We start from the raw sequence: 18,796 nt of genomic DNA on the forward strand, positions 1-18,796 counted from the left end.
GAAAACAGGGCTAGGCGGAGTGTGTGGCTCATGCACGTAATCCTAGTACTTTGGGAGGCCAAGGCAGGCGAATCACTTGAGGTCAGGAGTTCAAGACCAGCCTGACCAACATGGTGAAACCCCATCTTTACTAAATATTAAAAAAATAAGCCGGGCGTGGTGGTGGGTGCCTGTAATCCCAGCTACCCAGGAGGCTGAGGCAGAATTGCTTGAACCTGGGAGGCAAAGGCTGCAGTGAGCTAAGATCATACCTACTGCACTCCAGCCTGGAGGACAGAGGGAGACTCATTTTCAAAAAAAGAAAAAGAAATTAAAATAAATACATACATAAAACCTTCTAGAGAAACTCAACGTGGGCCAGGCGCAGTGGCTCACGCGTGTAATCCCAGCACTTTGGGAGGCCGAGGCGAGTGGATCACCTGACGTCAGGAGTTCGAGACCAGCCTGGCCAACATGGTGAAACCCCGTCTCCACTAAAAATACAAAAATTAGCTGGGTGTGGTGGTAGGCGCCTGTAGTCCCAGCTATTCTGGAGAATTGCTTGAACCTGTGAGGCAGAGGTGGCAGTGAGCCGAGATAGAGCCACTACACTCCAGCCTGAGTGACAGAGCAAGACTGTCTCCAAAAAAAAAAAAAAGGCTGGGTACAGTGGCTCACGTCTGTAATCCCAAAACTTTGGGAGAACGAGGCGGGTGGATCACAAGATCGGGAGATCGAGACCATCCTGGCTAACACAGTGAAACCCCGTCTCTACTAAAGCACAAAAAAATTAGCCGGGCGTGGTGGTGGGTGCCTGTAATCCTAGTTACTCGGGAGGTTGAGGCAGGAGCATGGCGTGAACTCGGGAGGCGGAGCTTGCAGTGAGTCGAGATTGTGCCACTGCACTCCAGCCTGGGCAACAATGTAAGACTCTGTCTCGGAAAAAAAAAAAAAGTAAAAAAAATACAAAAATTAGCCAGGAGTGGTGGCATGAGCCTGTAGTCCCAGCTACTCGGGAGTCTGAGGTAGGATAATTGCTTGAACCCAGGAGGTGGAGGTTGCGGTAAGCTGAGATCAAGGCACTCCGGCCTGGGCGACAGAGCAAGACTCTGTCTCCAAAAAAAAAAGAAAAAAAGAAAAAGTCAATGTGAACCACAGTGCCTTTGGGGAATTTTTTTTTTTTTTTTTGGCAGGGAGGGTCAAGAATTAAAAATGCTCTTTTTTTGTTTTGTTTTGTTTGAGACAGAGTCTCGCTCTGTCGCCCAGGCTGGAGTGCAGTGGGGCGATCTCAGCTCACTGCAAGCTCCGCCTCCCAGGTTCACGCCATTCTCCTGCCTCAGCCTCCCAAGTAGCTGGGACTGCAGGCGCCGCCACCACGCTCGGCTAATTTTTTCGTATTTTTAGTAGAGACGGGGTTTCACCGTGTTAGCCAGGATGGTCTCGATCTCCTGACCTGGTGATCCGCCCGCCTCAGCCTCCCGAAGTGTTGGGATTACAGGCGTGAGCCACCGCGCCGGGCCTAAAATTGCTCTTTAAACAAACTTTTATTTGGGGATCTCAAACGAGTCTGGAATATTTGCCAAAGACGAGAAAACTCTACCAACTAAAGGTTTTAGTGTTGCAACGTCCACAGGGATGGTAAGAATAAAACAGGAGAAGCAGCAGAAACTGCTGATGCACCAAGAACAATGCCACACAGCAAAGGCTGCGTGCAGTGGGGGAGGGGGAAGGAGGGAGGGATATTTCCTCCTTTTTAGATCAGTTTCTTTTCTGAGCACAAGTGCTTTCTGTGTCATCCTAACAATGTAAGAGCCCACTAAGTTTAGGACGCATAATACTGGCCTTTGTTCTACTTAAGCGTTGACAGTTTTTGCTGTTCCAGTTTTGGCGGCTTCTCAAGATCACGAAGCCCAGGGCACTCCGCAAGGGTTTTTGCAAGTTCAGCAGTTCATTGCTGGCGGGTGGGGGACCAGCAAGAGGGAGCACTTTCAAGTCCATCAGAGGAGAAAACCTGTCATTGCTAACGGAAAAAAAACGACACAACTTCTCAACTACTCCTCTTCATCCTCACGTGCGTCTCCTCCACACTGATGACTTAGTTCTCTTCTCTCCCCACCTGAGTGCACGGAAGTTGCCTCACCTGAGATGACTCAGCCATGACCTGGCGCAGAATGGATTCTCAGAAAATTGGGTGTTTGGCGCTACTGTACGTTGACATGCACCATACCACATGTTTGAATGTTTCTATGAACATCATCTTCCTTGCCTTTTACATACACAAAATCACACACACATTTATTTTAAATAGATCCAGAGGGTACAGGTGCATGTTTGTTACATGAATATACTGCATACTGGTGACGTTTGGGCTTTTAGTGTGCCAGTCACCTGAACAGTGAACATTATACGCAACAGGTAATTTTTCAATCCTCACCCCCACTTTCAACCTCCCCGCTTCTGGAGTCCCCAGTGTCTGTGGCTTCCTTCTGTATATCCAGGCGTACCCATCGTTGAGTTCCCACTTGTGAGAATATGTGGTATTTGACTTTCTGAGTTATTTCACCTAGGATACTGGCCTCCAGCTCCATTCTTGTTGCTGCAAGAGATATGATTTCGTTCTTTTTTATGGCTGCGTAAGTATTCTATGGTGTACGTATCACTTTTTTCTTTTTTTTTTTGAGACAGAGTCTTGCTCTGTCGCCCAGGCTGGAGCACAGTGGTGTGATCTCGGCTCACTGCAACCTCCACCTCCCGGGTTCAAGCGATTCCCCTGCCTCAGCCTCTGGAGTAGCTGGGACTACAGGCATGCACCACCACACCCGGCTAACTTTTTGTATTTTAGTAGAGACGGGGTTTCACCATGTTGGCCAGGATGGTCTCCATCTGCTGACCTCGTGATCCGACCGCCTCGGCCTCCCAAAGTGCTGGGATTACAGGCGTGAAGCCACTGTGCCCAGGCATTTTTTTTTTTTTTTTGAGACAGAGTCTCGCTCTGTCATCCAGACTAGAGTGCAGTGGTACGATCTCAACTCACTGCAACCTCAATTTCTGTACTTTATTAGTAGAGACAGGGTTTCATCATGTTGGCCAAGCTGGTCTCAAACTCCTGACCTCAAGTAATCTGCCCGCCTTGGCCTTCCAAAGTGCTGGAGTTACAGGCGTGAGTCACTGCACCCGTCCTATATCACATTTTCTTTATCCAGTCATCTGTTGACGGACACTTAGGTTGATTCCATAACTTTGCTATGGTGACTAGTGCTGGGATAAATACGAGGGCAAGTGTCGTTTTGATATCACAATTTGCCTTCCTTCAGGAAGACACCCGGTAGTGGGATTGGTGGGTTGAATGGTAGCTCTATTTTTATTTCTTTGAAAAATCTCCATACTGTTTCACATAAAGGTTGGACGAATTTACATTCCCACCAACTGTGTTTAAGTGTTTCCTTTTCTCTGCATCCTCGCCAACATTTGCTATTTTTTGACTTTTGAGTAACAGCCATTCTGACTGATGTGAGTTGGGACTGCACTGAGTCACATACATTTCGTTGAGAATGTACCTACGTGTCAAATTGGTGGGTCACAGGGAATAGGCACGTCCATTACGGTACATACGGCTAAACAGTTTTAAAAGTGGTAGAATGAATTTATCCTCCTACTAGCCACATGTCAGAGTTCTCCTATTCCACCCTTGTCAACACTTGGGATTGCCAGTATCTTAAATGTTTGCCATTCTAGTCAGTGTGTAACAGCGTCTCCTTGTGGGGTTTTTTTGTTTGTTTTTTTGAGACAGAGTCTCTCTCTGTCACCCAGGCTGGAGTGCAGTGGCGCAGTCTTGGCTTACTGCAACCTCCGCCTCCCAGTTTTAAGCAATTCTCATGCCTCGGCTTCCTGAGTAGCTGGGATTACAGGCACACACCACCATGCCCAGGTACTTTTTGTATTTTTGGTAGAGACAGGGTTTCACCATGTTGCCCAGGCTGGTTTAGAACTCCTGAGCTCAAGTGATCCTCCCGCTTTGGACTCCCAAAGTGTTGGGATTACAGGCGTGAGTCACTGTGTCCGGTCTCCTTATGGATTTTAAAATTTAATTTTAAAAAGTTTTTTTGGAGATGCGGTCTTGCTCTGTCACCCAGGCCGGAGTGCAGTGGTGTGATCACAGTGCACTGCAGCCTAGAACTCTTGGCCTCAAGCAATCCTCCTGCCTTAACTTAGCCTCTTGTGTAGCTACAGCTACAGATTCATGCCATAATGTCCAGCCAATTTTTTTATTTTTTGTAGAGGTGGGGTCTTTCTATGTTGCCCAGGTTGGTCTCAAACTTCTGGGCTCAAGTGATCCTCCCACCTTGGCCTCCCAACATGCTGTACTACAAGCATGAGCAACCAAGCCAGCCTCCTTGCATTTTTTAATTTGGGTTTCCCTGGATCTAATGAGGTTGAGCACCTTTTCACATGGTGTCCTGATCTAGATATCTTTTTTTTTCAATTTTTACATTTTTAATTTTTGTGGGCATATACACACATCTTCTTTTATAAAGTGCCCATTCAAGTCTATTGCCCATTTTAGATGTGTGAAGTATTTTTTACACAGTCTTCAAATGAACCCTCGATCAGTTTTATGTGCTGCAAATATTTTATTCCACTAAATGGCTTCTCTTTCATTCTTTTTTTTTTTTTTCTTTGAGACGGAGTCTCACTCTGTCATCCAGGTGGGAGTGCAGTGGTGCGATCTCAGCTCACTGCAACTTCCCAGGTCCAAGCGATTCTCCTGCCTCAGCTTCCCAAGTAGCTGGGATTACAGGCGCCCACCACCATGCCTGGCTAATTTTTGTATTTTTAGTGGAGATGGGGTTTCACCACGTTGTCTGGGCTAGTCTCGAACTCCTGGCCTCAAGGGATCCACGCACCTTGCCCTCCCAAAGTGTTAGGATTACAGGCATGAGCCACCGTGCCCAACCCACTCTCTTTTTTTTGGTAATCTCAGATGGGTAATACATTGACTTCGTAATAAGGTCTCAGGGTGGCATATCTCACACAAGCATGTGAACACTCAGTCATGACGCTTATGAACCACAAAGGATCATTTCACTCTATTAATGGTATATTTTGACAAAGAAAAGTCCTTAACTTTAATGTAGCCAATTTATCAACATTTTCTTCTATGGTTGGTGCTTTCTGTATCCTGTTTAAGAAACCGTCCTGGCCGGGCGCGGTGGCTCAAGCCTGTAATCCCAGCACTTTGGGAGGCCGAGACGGGCGGATCACGAGGTCAGGAGATCGAGACCATCCTGGCTAACACGGTGAAACCCCGTCTCTACTAAAAATACAAAAAACTAGCCGGGCGAGGTGGCGGGCGCCTGTAGTCCCAGCTACTCCGGAGGCTGAGGCAGGAGAATGGCATAAACCCGGGAGGCGGAGCTTGCAGTGAGCTGAGCTCCGGCCACTGCACTCCAGCCCGGGCTAAAGAGCAAAACTCCGTCTCAAAAAAAAAAAAAAAAAAAAAGAAACCGTCCTTTTTGGGAGGCCGCGGTGGGCAGATCACGAGGTCAGGAGATCGAGACCATGCTAGCTAACACAGTGAAACCCCGTCTTTATTAAAAATACAAAAAAATTAGCCAGGCGTGGTGGCAGGTACCTGTAGTCCCAGCTACTCAGGAGGCTGAGGCAGCAGAATGGCATGAACCTGGGAGGCGGAGCTTGCAGCAAGCAGAGATCGTGCCACTGCACTCCAGCTTGGGTGACAGAACGAGACTCCATCTCAAAAAAAAAAAAAAAAAAAAAATTGTCCTCTAGGCTGGGCATAGGGGCTCACACCTATAATCCCAGCACTTTCGGAGGCTGAGAAAGGCAGACCCCTTGAGTCCGAGAGTTTGAGACCAGCCTGGGCAACATGGTGAAGCCCCGTCTCTACAAAAAAAATACAAAAATTAGCTGGGCATGGGCCGGGCTCAGTGGCTCCCGCCTGTAATCCCAGCACTTTGGGAGGCCGAGACAGGCAGATCACAAGGTCAGGAGATCAAGACCGTCCTGGCTAACACGGTGAAACCCCATCTCTACTAAAAAAATATAAAAAATTAGCCGGGCATGGTGGCGGGTGCCTGTAGTCCCAGCTACTCAGGAGGCTGAGGCAGGAGAATGGCGTGAACCCGGGAGGCGGAGCTTGCACTGAGCGAGACTGCGCCACTGCACTCCAGCCTGGGTGACGGAGCGAGACTCAGTCTCAAAAAAAAAAAAAAAAAAAAAAAAAAATTAGCTGGGCATGGTGTGGCACACCTGCAGTATCAGCTACTTGGGAGGCTGAGTGGGAGGATCACCTGAGTCCAGGAGGCCAAGGCTGCAGTGAGCTGGGACTGCACTACTGCACTCCAGCCTGGGTGACAGAGTATGACCCTGTCTCAAAAAGAAGAAAAAAAACCTTCCTTTATTCCAAAGTCATGTACATATTCTCATATGCCAGCTTTGAGAATTTTTATTATTTTGTATTTCACATTTGGATCTATAATCCACACAAGATACATTCTTCACTTTTTTACTGACGTATAACTTACGGTACATATATATTCATATAATATATGTACATATTTTATATATATATATAATTATTATTATTTTATTTTAGAGACAGGGTCTGGCTGTGTTACCCAAGCTGGAGTATAGTGGTGCAATCTTGGCTCTGCAACTTCTGCCTCCCAGCCTCAAGTCATCCTCCCACCCCAGCCTCCCAAGTAGCCGGGACAACAGGTGTGCACCACCATGCCCAGTTGTATTTTTTGTAGAGATGGGGTTTCACCATATCACCCAGGCTGGTCTCCAACTCCTGAACTCAAGCAATCCACCCGCCTCAGCCTCCCAAAGTGCTAGGATTACAGGCATGAGCCACTGCACCTGGCCTAATTTATTTATTTATTTTAGAGACAGAGTCTGTCTCTGTCACGTAGACTGAAGCGTAGTTTCGTGATCACAGCTCTTTGCAACCTTGAACTCCTGGGCCCAACAATCCTCCTGCCTCAGCCTCCTGAGTAGCTAGGACTACAGGTTTATACCACCACGCCCAGCTAATTTTACTTTTTTTTTTTTTTTTTTTGTAGAGACAAAGAGTTCTTGCTATGTTGCCCAGGACGGTCCTGAACTTCCTGGCTTAAGCAATCCTCCTGCCTTGGCTTCCCAAAGTGCTGGGATTACAGGCGTGAGCCACTGTACCCAATCTAATTTATTTTATTTTAGAGATACAGTCTCTGTCACATACACTGGAGTATACTATTATCATCATAGCTCCCTGCCGCCTTCAACTCATGAGCTGAAGCAATCCTCCTGCCTCAGCCTCCCGAGTAGCCAGGACTACAGGCACACACCACCATGCCTGGCTAATATTTTTGTGGAGACAGGGTTCTTGCTACCTTGCCCAGATTGGTCTTGAACTCCTGGGCTCAAACAATCCTCCTGCCCCAGCCTCCCAAAGTGCTGGGATTCCATGAGCCACCATGCCTGGCTCTAAATGCACAAATCTTAAGTGTTCAGCATGATTGATTTTTATGTACATATATGTACATTTAGTATGTGTGTCTGTGTGTACATATATATGCATATACATACATATGGTAACCATGACCCAGATCAAGATATTATTTCTTACATTCTAGAAGTACCTCCTCCAGTCAATAACCTTAAATGTAACACTACTCTGCCTCTATCACCATCAATTATTTTGCCTGCTCTTGAACTTCACATACGTAAAATCAGATATATATATATTTTTTTGAGACACAGTCTCGCTCTGTTGCCCAGACTCGGGTGGCGTGATCACAGCTCGCTGCAACCTCAACCTCCTGGGGTCAAAAAATCCTCCTGCTTCAGCCTCCTGAATAACTAGGACTACAGGTATGTGCCACCATGCCCAGCTAATTTTTATATTTTTCTGTAGAAACAGTTTCATTGTGTTGCCCATGCTGGTCTCAAACTCCCGGGCTCAGGTGATCTGCTCGCCTTGGCCTAACAAAGTACTGGCATTACAGGTGTGAGCCATTGCGCCCAGCTAAATCATAAATTTTGTACACTTTTGCATATATTTTGTTCAACATTATGCCTGTGAAATTCATCCACATGTAGCATGCAACATGCTACGTGAACTACTGCTACATGTACGTTGTTGCATGCTATATGCCTGTAATAGTAGTTTATGTAGCAGTTCAGTCATTTTTATTACTATATAATATTTCATCATATGAGTAACTACTACTTATTTATCCATTCTGCTGTTGATGAGCATTTGGGTTACTTCATTTCAAGGTATTATGAATAAATCTGCTATGAATATTCTTTTATTTTTCCAAGACAGTTTCACTTATTGTCCAGGCTAGAGTGCAAAGGCACGATCTTGGTTCACTGCAACCTCTGCCTCCCGGGTTCAAGTGATTCTCCTGCCTAAGCCTCCTGAGAAGCTGGGATTACAGGCACGTGCCACCGCACCCAGCTAATTTTTTGTATTTTTAGTAGCGATGGGGTTTCACCATGTTGGCCAGGCTGGTCTTCATCTCCTGACCTCCTGATCCACCCGCTTCGGCTTCCCAAAGTGCTGGGATTACAGGTGTGAGCCACCGCGCGCGGCCGAAGTGGTACATGAAAACTTTCACTCCGCCACCAGGAAGACAATTTGCCCCACCTGTTCAATACAGTTCCCGCTCAACAAACCCCAATTTAGCATCTCCTATGTGTCAGGCAGTATGCTGAGCACTGGGACCTCAAGGATGAGGAAGATGCGGCTCTGCCTCAGAGGAGCTTACTGGCAGCAGGAGGTTTCTGTCATGGGATAGACCCAGGGCTCACTAACACTCCAGGGGATGATAAAGCCTGGGGCTCACTGGCCCAATCAGCGTGTTCAGACTGGCTGGCTGCCCACCAGGCTCTTGGGCCAGGGCTGCCTCTCAGTGGGCAGCTGATTCTAGCTGCTGCAAAACGCCTTTCACTCCAAGGCGCTACCTACCAGTGGTTACACGGCACTCCAATTTCACCCGGAAGGGAGAAGCAGCTGCCGGCTGTGTCTTCTCTTTCCCAGCCACAAAGTAACACGGTTTTCACGTGTGTCTCTGTTGTTTCAGGCTTTTGCCAATCCCCTGCCTCACATGCCTTGAAACAAGCACTTTCAAAGACCAAGACCTCAACAACACGAGGGTGCAGGCTGAGGCGTCTCCAACTCTGGGTCCTGCCTGCAGTTACTGGACTCAGGCCATGGCTGACTCCTTCATCACCGCTAAGATGCTGCTGGGTTTAAGGCACTGTGACTTTCTGTGCCACTAAGACTGACAAAAAGTTGCCAAGTGATGAACCATGACACAAAAAAAGGCACAAACTGTGGGACCCAGCCCAACTTCAGAGCTGTTAAAATGCGAACAAAAATGCATCCCGGAATGGATGGAAACCCATCATTCTGGTTGGTGTGACCTGCTCCAGTGCCTACAGGACGTGTCCTGACAGCGTGGGAGGGGATGTGAAGGCCATCCAGTCAAACAGGAGATACCGTTAGCATCTGAACTTTACTTTGTTCTCTCTTTCCCTCCTGGGGCCCAGCACCCGCCAGCCAGGACCTGTTCCTCCTCCATCTCACATTCTTTCCAGGTTCAGGACTTAAACATATCTTGTTGCTCAACTCCTTGCCTTGGCCATGTTCACTCTACAATGCAGCCCATAGATGGCGACCCCTCTGTCCAGCACATCCCTCCGCCTGGACTCCTGTCTCCCCAAATCCTGCAAACCCCAGCCCCAGCCTTTAGCGTTCAGCCGCCCTCCCGCCTCCCTCATGGCCTCGCAGTAAGATTTCAACATGTTTTTTTTTTTTTTTTTTTGCTCTTTTACTTTCCTGACTAAAAGAAAAATAAAATAATTTGTTTTAAAGTGTAGCCATGAGGCCAAATAATTACGGAATCCCAAGTGCTTTGGGCTCTGATGTCAAAAGAGCCAACATGAATTCAGACTACGACAATGGTGGTGTTTTTGCGAATGTTGCTTTTTCAAGATGCCTTATTCCTAACATCAAGTTTTAAATCCATCCTTTTAAACAAATATTTAATAGGCTGGGAATGCTGGCGAGGGCAGCGGCTCTGGTCAGCAAGGACTGAGCTCACAATTCGAAAGATGAAAGGAGATGAGTTCTACCCACAAAAAAAAAAGTAAGACGGTCTCCAGCATCATAAACTCCACATCCATCAAACTGGGCAGGGGCCAGGAACAGAAAGCCTTTCTGGAAAGAAAACACCAGCTGCCCTTTGCACTCTGGGGAACATTAAAAATCAAAACAAAACATACCACATCAACCAAAGCACACACCAGTTCTCAAATCAATGGAAGGAAAGTTCCACCCCACCCAGGCCGGCCGCGCAGTGGCCTGTGGAGAGGAGGGCCCGGCTCACGTGGAGCCCGAACCACGCGGGATCACAGGAACCCGAAAAGCTAGAGCAGCCCGGCGGACGCGGTGGGACCGACCCGCAGGGCCTGGACCAGCCGGGAGTCCCAGGGAAGTCGAGGGCTCTCCGAGCGCCCACCACGGGCCCCTGCGGTTCCTCGGCCTCAGTTTCCTCACCTGTAAAATGGAGCCCCCGATCCTGCCTCCTGAGTTGTGGAGCAAGGCCCGCACCTGGCAGCCTTGGCCACGGAGGGCGGGAAGGGCAGGGCTCCCGGGCCGGGGGCGAGGGAGGGTGGCGGGAATTCGCACGGCCTGGGAGGACGGGGTCGGCTAGCCGGGAAAGAAAGCAGGAGCAGGCTCCCTAGGCGGCGCGGTGGGAGGACCCCACGAGCTGCGTTCGTAACTCCAGGGCCGCCAACGTTGCTGAAGATCCGGTTCTGGGGATTGAGTTCCGGCTGCAACCCAGGGGGCCCGCGCACGGCCGCCACCGCCTCCAGCCGCCGCCAGCAGGGGAGCTCGGCGGCCACGTGCGCACCCTCTGCCTGTTAGTCCTGCACGTGGCACCCTCTTCCTGTTAGCCCTGCACGTGGCACCCTCTTCCTGCCCGCCCTGCACGTGGCACCCTCTTCCTGCCCGCTCTGCACTTGGCACCCTCTTCCTGCCCGCCCTGCACGTGGCACCCTCTTCCTGTTAGCCTTCACGTGGCACCCTCTTCCTGTTAGCCCTGCACGTGGCACCCTTTTCCTGTTAGCCCTCACATGCACACCCTCTTCCTGTTAGCCCTGCACGTGGCACCCTCTTCCTGTTAGCCCTCACGTGGCACCCTCTTCCTGTTAGCCCTGCACGTGGCACCCTCTTCCTGTTAGCCCTCACGTGGCACCCTCTTCCTGCCCGCCCTTCACGTGCGCATCCACGTGCGCGGAGCTGGCTGGCGGAAGCTCCTGCACCCAGGCCGGCCCGGGACACGCGCGCTTGTAGCTTCCTTTTACCAAGATGGTGAGACAGTGGCCTAGCACGGTGCCTCATGCCTATAATCCCAGCACTTTAGGAGGCTGAGAGGGGACAATTGCTTGAGCCCAGGTGTGAGAGACCTGCCTGGGCGACATGGCGAGACCCCGTCTCTACTAAAAATACAAAAATACAAAAATTAGCCTGGCGTGGGCCGGGCGCAGTGGCTCACGCGAGTAATCCCAGCACTTTCGGTGGCCGAGGAGGGCGGATTGCCTGAGGTCGGGAGTTCCAGACCAGTCTGGCCAACGTGGTGAAGCCCCATCTCTACTAAAATTACAAAAAAATGAGCCGGGCGTGGTGGTTGGCGTGCGCCTGTAATCCCAGCTGCTCCAGAGGCTGAGGCAGGGGAATTGCTTGAACCAGGGAGGTGGAGGTTGCCATGAGCCGAGATCGCACCGCTGCACTCCAGCCTGGGCGACAGAGCAAGACTCGGTCTCAAAAAAAAGAAAAAAAAAAAAAAAAAAAGCCGGGCGTGGTGGTGGTTACCTGCAGCCCCAACTACTTGGGAGGCTGAGGTGAGAGGATTACTTGAGCCTGGGAGGTGTAGGCAGAGGTTGCGGTGAGCCTAGATCGTGTCACTGCATTCCAGCCTAGCCAAAGAGCAAACCCCCATCTCTAACACACACACACAAACACGTACGTTGAGATAGCTCTGTCTGGCATTGAGGAGCTTCCCTTGATGGAAGATTTACACAATTCTGCTCTTTTTTTTTTTTTTTTTTTTTTTTTTTTTTTTTGAGACGGAGTCTCGCTCTGTCGCCCAGGCTGGAGTGCAGTGGCCGGATCTCGGCTCACTGCAAGCTCCGCCTCCCGGGTTCATGCCATTCTCCTGCCTCAGCCTCCCGAGTAGCTGGGACTACAGGCGCCCGCCACCTCGCCCGGCTAGTTTTTTGTATTTTTTTAGTAGAGACGGGGTTTCACCGGGTTAGCCAGGATGGTCTCGATCTCCTGACCTCGTGATCCGCCCGTCTCGGCCTCCCAAAGTGCTGGGATTACAGGCTTGAGCCACCGCACCCGGCCTACACAATTATTCTTAAAGGAGCAGAAATGGGCATTACTGTTAAGCATGTTGCGGGAGCTCCCGGATGTGCGTGTGCATGCTAGTACACCACGCCATATGTCTCGTTAGCATTTTAATTCTTAACCCAGGGGTGTGTTTTTTTCGCATTAAAATGAGCATAGGTCATTCCAAGGACACTCTAATCATAGGTTTCTGTACTTGTGTGAATTTGGGGATTTTCCCTTCTACTGTTCATCCTCTTTGCCGCAGGATGTTCTGACCAGGAGCCGGATGTAGTTCATGCGCCAGTGGGCGGTTTGTTCTCTCCATCAATCTGGCAAGTTCATTCCCCTTTAAAGGAGGCTGTGACCACGCTATCTAACCGACCTCATTTTCCCCCTCGGAGACTTTGGGTCCATGTTCTTATGAATTGTGGAGGGCTGGGTCATTTTTTCTGGAGCTGCTTCATGCTGAGACAGGACCAGGGCCCGCAAAAGTCTCTTCCTGCCTGATTTAAAGTGATAGGGGTCATACCCTTCACTGGGATAAGTTGAAATCCTTGCATAACTATCACTCTGACGTGGAATTGTAACCTAGAAGACACAGACTTTACATGGAGCTTAAAAAGCAAGGACCAAAGGTTAGTAGTAATAAGATGACTATTTTAGATTGCATGAAAGGTAGTAGAGTGAAGCATCACGTCATTATTCAGCAAGCAGAAGAACAAAAAGAGCTCCTACAAATAGGAGACCTGAGATGGGACTATCTAAAGTAATATTAATCTCTTTATTTGGGGTGTTGGTGTCTTTTCTTGAAAATGAATGTTAGGTCTTCTATAGGCTTACAAATTTTTGATCTTTAGTTGTTGATGAAGAGTCCTGTGGAAACGTAAGGGAAACAGTTTTTATCCTAGAGAGATGCACCCAGCTGGCAATGTCCTGGATTCTCTGGACTGTGGTGTGTTATGCTGGTCAGCTGGGCTACTGAGAGTGCGCCTATGAGAAGGGATTCAGTTGGTTTCATTGGTTTTAAGGAAGCCCCCGACGGGGGTAGGAAGTTTTGCCCCAACAAGGGAGTTAGGCATTCAAGTCCTCGAGTCTGCAAATTAAAGATTGGGTGGCTGGGCGCGGTGGCTCACACCTGTAATCCAAGCACTTTAGGAGGCCAAGGCAGGAGGATCACGAGGTCAGAAAATCGAGACCATCCTGGCCAACATGATGAAACCCTGCTAAAAATACAAAAAATTAGCCAGGTGTGGTGGCGGCACCTGTAGTCCCAGCTACTCAGGAGGCTGAGGCAGGAGAATGGTGTGAACCCAGGAGGTGGAGTTTGCAGTGAGCAGATGAGCAGAGATCGTGCCACTGCACTCCAGCCTGGGTGACAGAACAAGACTCCATCTCAAAAAAAAAAAAAAAAAAAGAAACTGTCCTCTAGGCTGGGCATAGGGGCTCACACATGTAATCCCAGCACTTTCAGAGGCTAAGAAAGGCAGATCCCTTGAGTCCAAGAGTTTGAGACCAGCCTGGGCAACCTGGTGAAACCCCATCTCTACAAAAGACAGAACAAGACTCCAAAAAAAAAAAAAAAAAGGTTGGGTGAAGTATCTGGTCCCGGTTTTTAATCAATTCCTGTGGCAGTGCAGTGTTTGGCCTACTAGGGTCAAGGGCAAAAGGTAAGGACTGACAGGCTGGTCCCTGTATGTAATAGAAAATTAGCTACACCTGCCACGTCCAGGGTCACTGGGTTCCTCTGTGGTAACAGGGACTGAATGACAGCCGGTGTTAGCCTTGGGGCTTCTCGGTCTTTAGTCAGGGCCATCAGGGAACTGGAGGCTCCTCTCTCCCTCTGGAGTTGGGGACAGTCCCGCTTCCGGTGACTGGCATCTCTGCACTGTGGATATGGTCTAGGTGGAGTGGACATTTGGGCATTTTGCTCCTTGGCCTGGCAGTTTTGGGGCCAGTGTCCTGGTTTTAAGTGTAGCAGGTGTCCCCAGATTGGGGCTTGGTCTGGACACGGTGGCTTGTTCTCTCTGATAGGGAGGGCCAATAATCAGAGGCCTAGCATATGTCTCTTGCCTCTTCCCTCTTTCACTTTTTAGCCTCTTCTACTCTGTCTCGTTATAGAAGACCTGGAAGCCTACATTAAGTAGCTCTTTCATTGGTGCCTGGGGACTTACAGCCAGTTTTTGTAACTTTCTCTTAATATCTGGAGCAGACTGACTAATAAAATGAGTCCCCAGAAGAATTTGACCTGCCTCAGAGGCATGATCTACACTGGTCTATTTTCCTAATGCCTTTACAAGGCATCTCTGTGAAGACTCAAAAGGACAATATTATATTTCAAAGGGGCTGGGTTGGAGATTGGTCTTGGGAGCCGCTCTTACTTGGAGGAACGCTAGAGGCAATCACTTTAATAAGAACTCAGAAGTCTCTTGCCAGAGCTTCACCAGAGTCTTCTTTATGATTAGCTTTTTCTAGCTCTCTCGAGGACGGAGGTCTCCAGGAAGCATGTAAATGATCACTTACTCCTACAAAGGAGGAGCCATTGTTGCTTTGGAGTGACTTAGGTAACCCAAATCGGGGAAAGATTTCTTTTAAGAGGCACTTGTGCCTTTTCTGTGTTTTGAGGGAGTAGGTTTCAGTCCATCCCATGAAAGTATCTATAAAGACTAGTAAGTGCTTAAATCTTTGTACCAGTGGAACTTAGGGAAAGTGTAACTGCCAGTCTTGTCCTGGGTACCTTCCTCTCCTCTGTACTGGCATCAGTAATGGAAGCGGCCTTATTTTGCCTTCTGGGTTATGGATAGAGTAAAGTGGTCTCACTCTAGTGTCTGCTTTTGCGGTAGTAGCTAAGCCTATTCCCTTAAGGGCTCATGTGACCAAAGCGTTAGAGTGCCCCTTCCTAGGTGTAACCCCCTTTGATTGATTTGCGTTGATGACATTGAGGTATTAAAAATTTTGAGCCGGGTGCGGTGGCTCAAGCCTGTAATCCCAGCACTTTGGGAGGCCGAGACGGGTGGATCATGAGGTCAGGAGATCGAGACCATCCTGGCTAACATGGTGAAACCCCGTCTCTACTAAAAATACAAAAATTAGCTGGGTGCGGTGGTGGGCACCTGTAGTCCCAGCTACTTGGGAGGCTGAGGCAGGAGAATGGCGTGAAGCTGGGAGGCAGAGCTTGCAGTGAGTGGCGATCATGCCACTGCACTCCAGCCTGGGCGACAGAGTGAGACTCCGTCTCAAAAAAAATAAATAAATTAAAAAATAAAATTAAAAATTTTGAATTTCGGGTCCACCACCATCATTAGGGTCTTATGAATATCTCTGTTGGGTTGCCCACTCCCTTTCAGTTTGTGTGTCTGCAGGCACTAACTAGCTCAGGAGCCGTAGTTTCTGGGATGGGAGCCCTACTACAAATGGAAGGGATGCAGCCTGTTTAGCAGTTGCATTTGCTAAATTAATCTTTTTTTTTTTTTTTTTTTTTTTTAATTGTTGTAGAGTTCCCTGTTTGCTGTCCCCTGCAATGCATAACATCAACTGGTAACTGCTTAGTCTTTGGGCTAAGTCTGACATTGAGAAAAGAATGTGAACTTGAATGGTCCCTGCCTTTTTGTCAGTTAATTCCGTAAGGGGGAGTAGCCTCTTTTCTGGCTTTGGTGGGTGTCCTAGCGGGCCCTTCTGGGAGTGTTGGGTGAACAGGCTGATACGGAGGAGGTGCAACGGAAGACTCCAAGTCTGGTGAGGAAGGATCACGAGAAGGAGTAGAGGCTCTAGAGGTTTGAGGAGTAATCCCTGGACTAGATGTGAAGAAGGAGAGCCGTTAGCGGGAGGCATACTTCCTAATACAGTATCACGAATTACATCAGGTTCCCCGGAACCCTTCTGAACAACATGGGCACAACATATTTGTCACTGGTCTCTAAGACACTTGTGGGTTTTAATTTTTTTTTTTTTTTTTTTTTTTTGAGACAAAGTCTTGCTCTGTCGCCCAGGCTGGAGTGCAGTGGCGTGATCTCAGCTCACTGCAAGCTCCGTCTCCCAGGTTCTTGCCATTCTCCTGCCTCAGCCTCCTGAGTAGCTGGGACTACAGGCGCCCGCCACCACGCCCGGCTAATTTTTTGTATTTTTAGTAGAGACGGGGTTTCACCATGTTAGCCAGGATGGTCTCGATCTCCTGACCTCGTGATCCACCTGCCTCAGCCTCCCAAAGTGCTGGGATTTCAGGTGTGAGCCACTGCCCCTGGCCTCCACTGCCCTAACTTCTTTGTCTGTGTTCAGGCTGTGTGTCCTTCAGACCCTCCACATTCCTCCCAGAAGACCCTGGAGGGAACAGAAAAGAAGCTTTGGCAAACAGGGCTGCTTTAGGTAGTTCAGCACCCCCAGCACAGAGGACCCTTGCAGGGCCTGGCCACATCCAGCCAAGCACCTCCCCAATCTTCTTCCTCTTTTTCCTCCTCTCCCTCCATCCCTTCCCTTCTCCTCCTCCTCTTCCTCCTCTTAGGATCTCTCTTCCCTCCACCCTGCTCTCCGGAACCACGTGCTACATGTGCCCACTCCTGGTGAACCGATCTCTCAGCCCAGTTAAGAAGGCATCTTTCAAACGGTCCCTTGGATAGTGATCCTAGTGATGGGGCTGACCTGGGGGAGAGGGGCTGCAAGTTGGCCTTGCTCCTTCCCAACTCCTCTCATGTGAATGGCTGCTTATTCTTCCAGAGGTCAGCCTGGAGTGACACTTTCAATAATTTTATTCACTTATAGCCCCAGTTTGTGTAATCATCATGTTTTGATCCTCTACTATGTGCTATATACAGTACATACATTTTCACGTATTCCGTATAATCACCCTATAAAAGGGAAATTGGAGGTTCAGAGAGGTTAAGTAAATTCCTCAAGTTGCACAGCCATGAGGTGCAGGGCCATTTGAACGCATGTTCCTCTGATTGCACAACCCATTCCTTCCCCTCCATGTTCCACTGCCCGATTTCAAAAAGGTTATTAGAGAAAAGATAGAAAATCCAAACCAGAAAGAGGAGGAAAAGCCAAACTTTGTTCGGGAAGGCTAATGTGATTGTTGTGAATGAACGTTAAACCTGGCTCTGAGCTTCTTGGAAGCAAGAGAAGAAGGGAAGGGGGTGGGGAACACAAAGGACTCCATGCTTCTCTCTCTAATATAGAGTTCTACGGTAGAAGGAAATAACGTGTTTTTCCTTATTTCCAATTCCAAAAGTAATTTCTCGTGCGTGATTTTATACGAGGACATTATGTAACGAAATGAATGTAGGTTTGAATAACCAGGTATATCAGAAGATGGAGGAACAATTGTCCTGTATCATGCAGCCTTCATTATGCAGTCATTCAACAAAGACTGAGCACCTGCCACACTGCCTAGACTCAAAACATGTGCCAAAAGATAATAACCCTGCCGTGTACTCAACCCCACAAAGGAGGTGTGCCCGGAGGGCTGCAGGAGCACACAGAAGCGAGATGGCAACCCTGCCTGGGAGAGTCCAGTGACCTCAGACAAGGTAACATTTGCCCAAAGTCTTGAAATTTGCCTTGGAATTTACTATTTATCTCCAAGAGGATAAAAAGCATTCAAGGCAAAGGGAATAAAATGTGCAAAGGCATGAATGCTTGAGGCCTGAGATGTCGCTTATCAGTGGGCAAGTGCAGGACTGCTAGGGGTCAGCCAGCCTGAGGAGGACCTTACAGGGCCGGGCAGAATCCAGTTTGGGTTCAGGACTCAAGGAACAGGCCAAACAGAGATGGGAGGGGTGGGAAACAGGGAGTCCTGAAGAAGGTGGTTGTAAAATTGGAGTGTGGGAGTGGATGTCAAGGCCCTTAATAGGGGCCACTCCAGGGACTAGCTGGGGAAGAACTGACAGACATGAGAGAGAGACGGGAGAGGGATTCCACTGTGTTAACTCAGAGGATGACCCCATTTACAAGGTGAGTGGGGTCAAGGTGAGCTCAGCTGGAAGCCATGCCAATTTTGTTTGTTTGTTTGAGACGGAGTTTCATTCTTGTCGCCCAGGCTGGAGTGCAGTGATGCAATCTCGGCTCACCACAACCTCCGCCTCCCACATTCAAGTGATTCGCCTCCTGAGTACCTGAGATTACAGGCATCCACCACTATGCCCGGCTACTTCTGTATTTTTGGTAGAGACAGGGTTTCTCCATGTTGGTCAGTCTGGTCTGGAACTCCTGACCTCAGGTGATCTGCCTGCCTTGGCCTCCCAGCCATGCCAATATTAAGAGCCCACACAGGATTGGGGGCTGAGGTCTAACAAGAAATTATTCCTGTAGATTGAGTGTATAAAATCAGAACAAACATCTGTGAAGGTAACACTTCCAGACACTACTCATGGGCCTAGGAGTCCTTTTGGGGTGAAATGACTCCCCTGAGGACAGAAC

At 48.9% G+C, this 18,796-nt stretch overlaps 1 non-coding gene across 1 annotated transcript; it reads right to left on the reverse strand.

The window, feature by feature from the left end:
* Positions 1-4,954: 4,954 nt before the first annotated feature.
* LOC119626093 (small nucleolar RNA U13) lies at positions 4,955-5,057 on the reverse strand. The gene has a single exon (XR_005242282.1). It is a non-coding gene; the product is annotated as a small nucleolar RNA U13 (small nucleolar RNA).
* Between the last annotated feature and the right edge of the window lie 13,739 nt (positions 5,058-18,796).

This window comes from Chlorocebus sabaeus, chromosome 14 (genome assembly GCF_047675955.1).
Source record: "Chlorocebus sabaeus isolate Y175 chromosome 14, mChlSab1.0.hap1, whole genome shotgun sequence".
Lineage (NCBI taxonomy): Eukaryota > Metazoa > Chordata > Mammalia > Primates > Cercopithecidae > Chlorocebus > Chlorocebus sabaeus.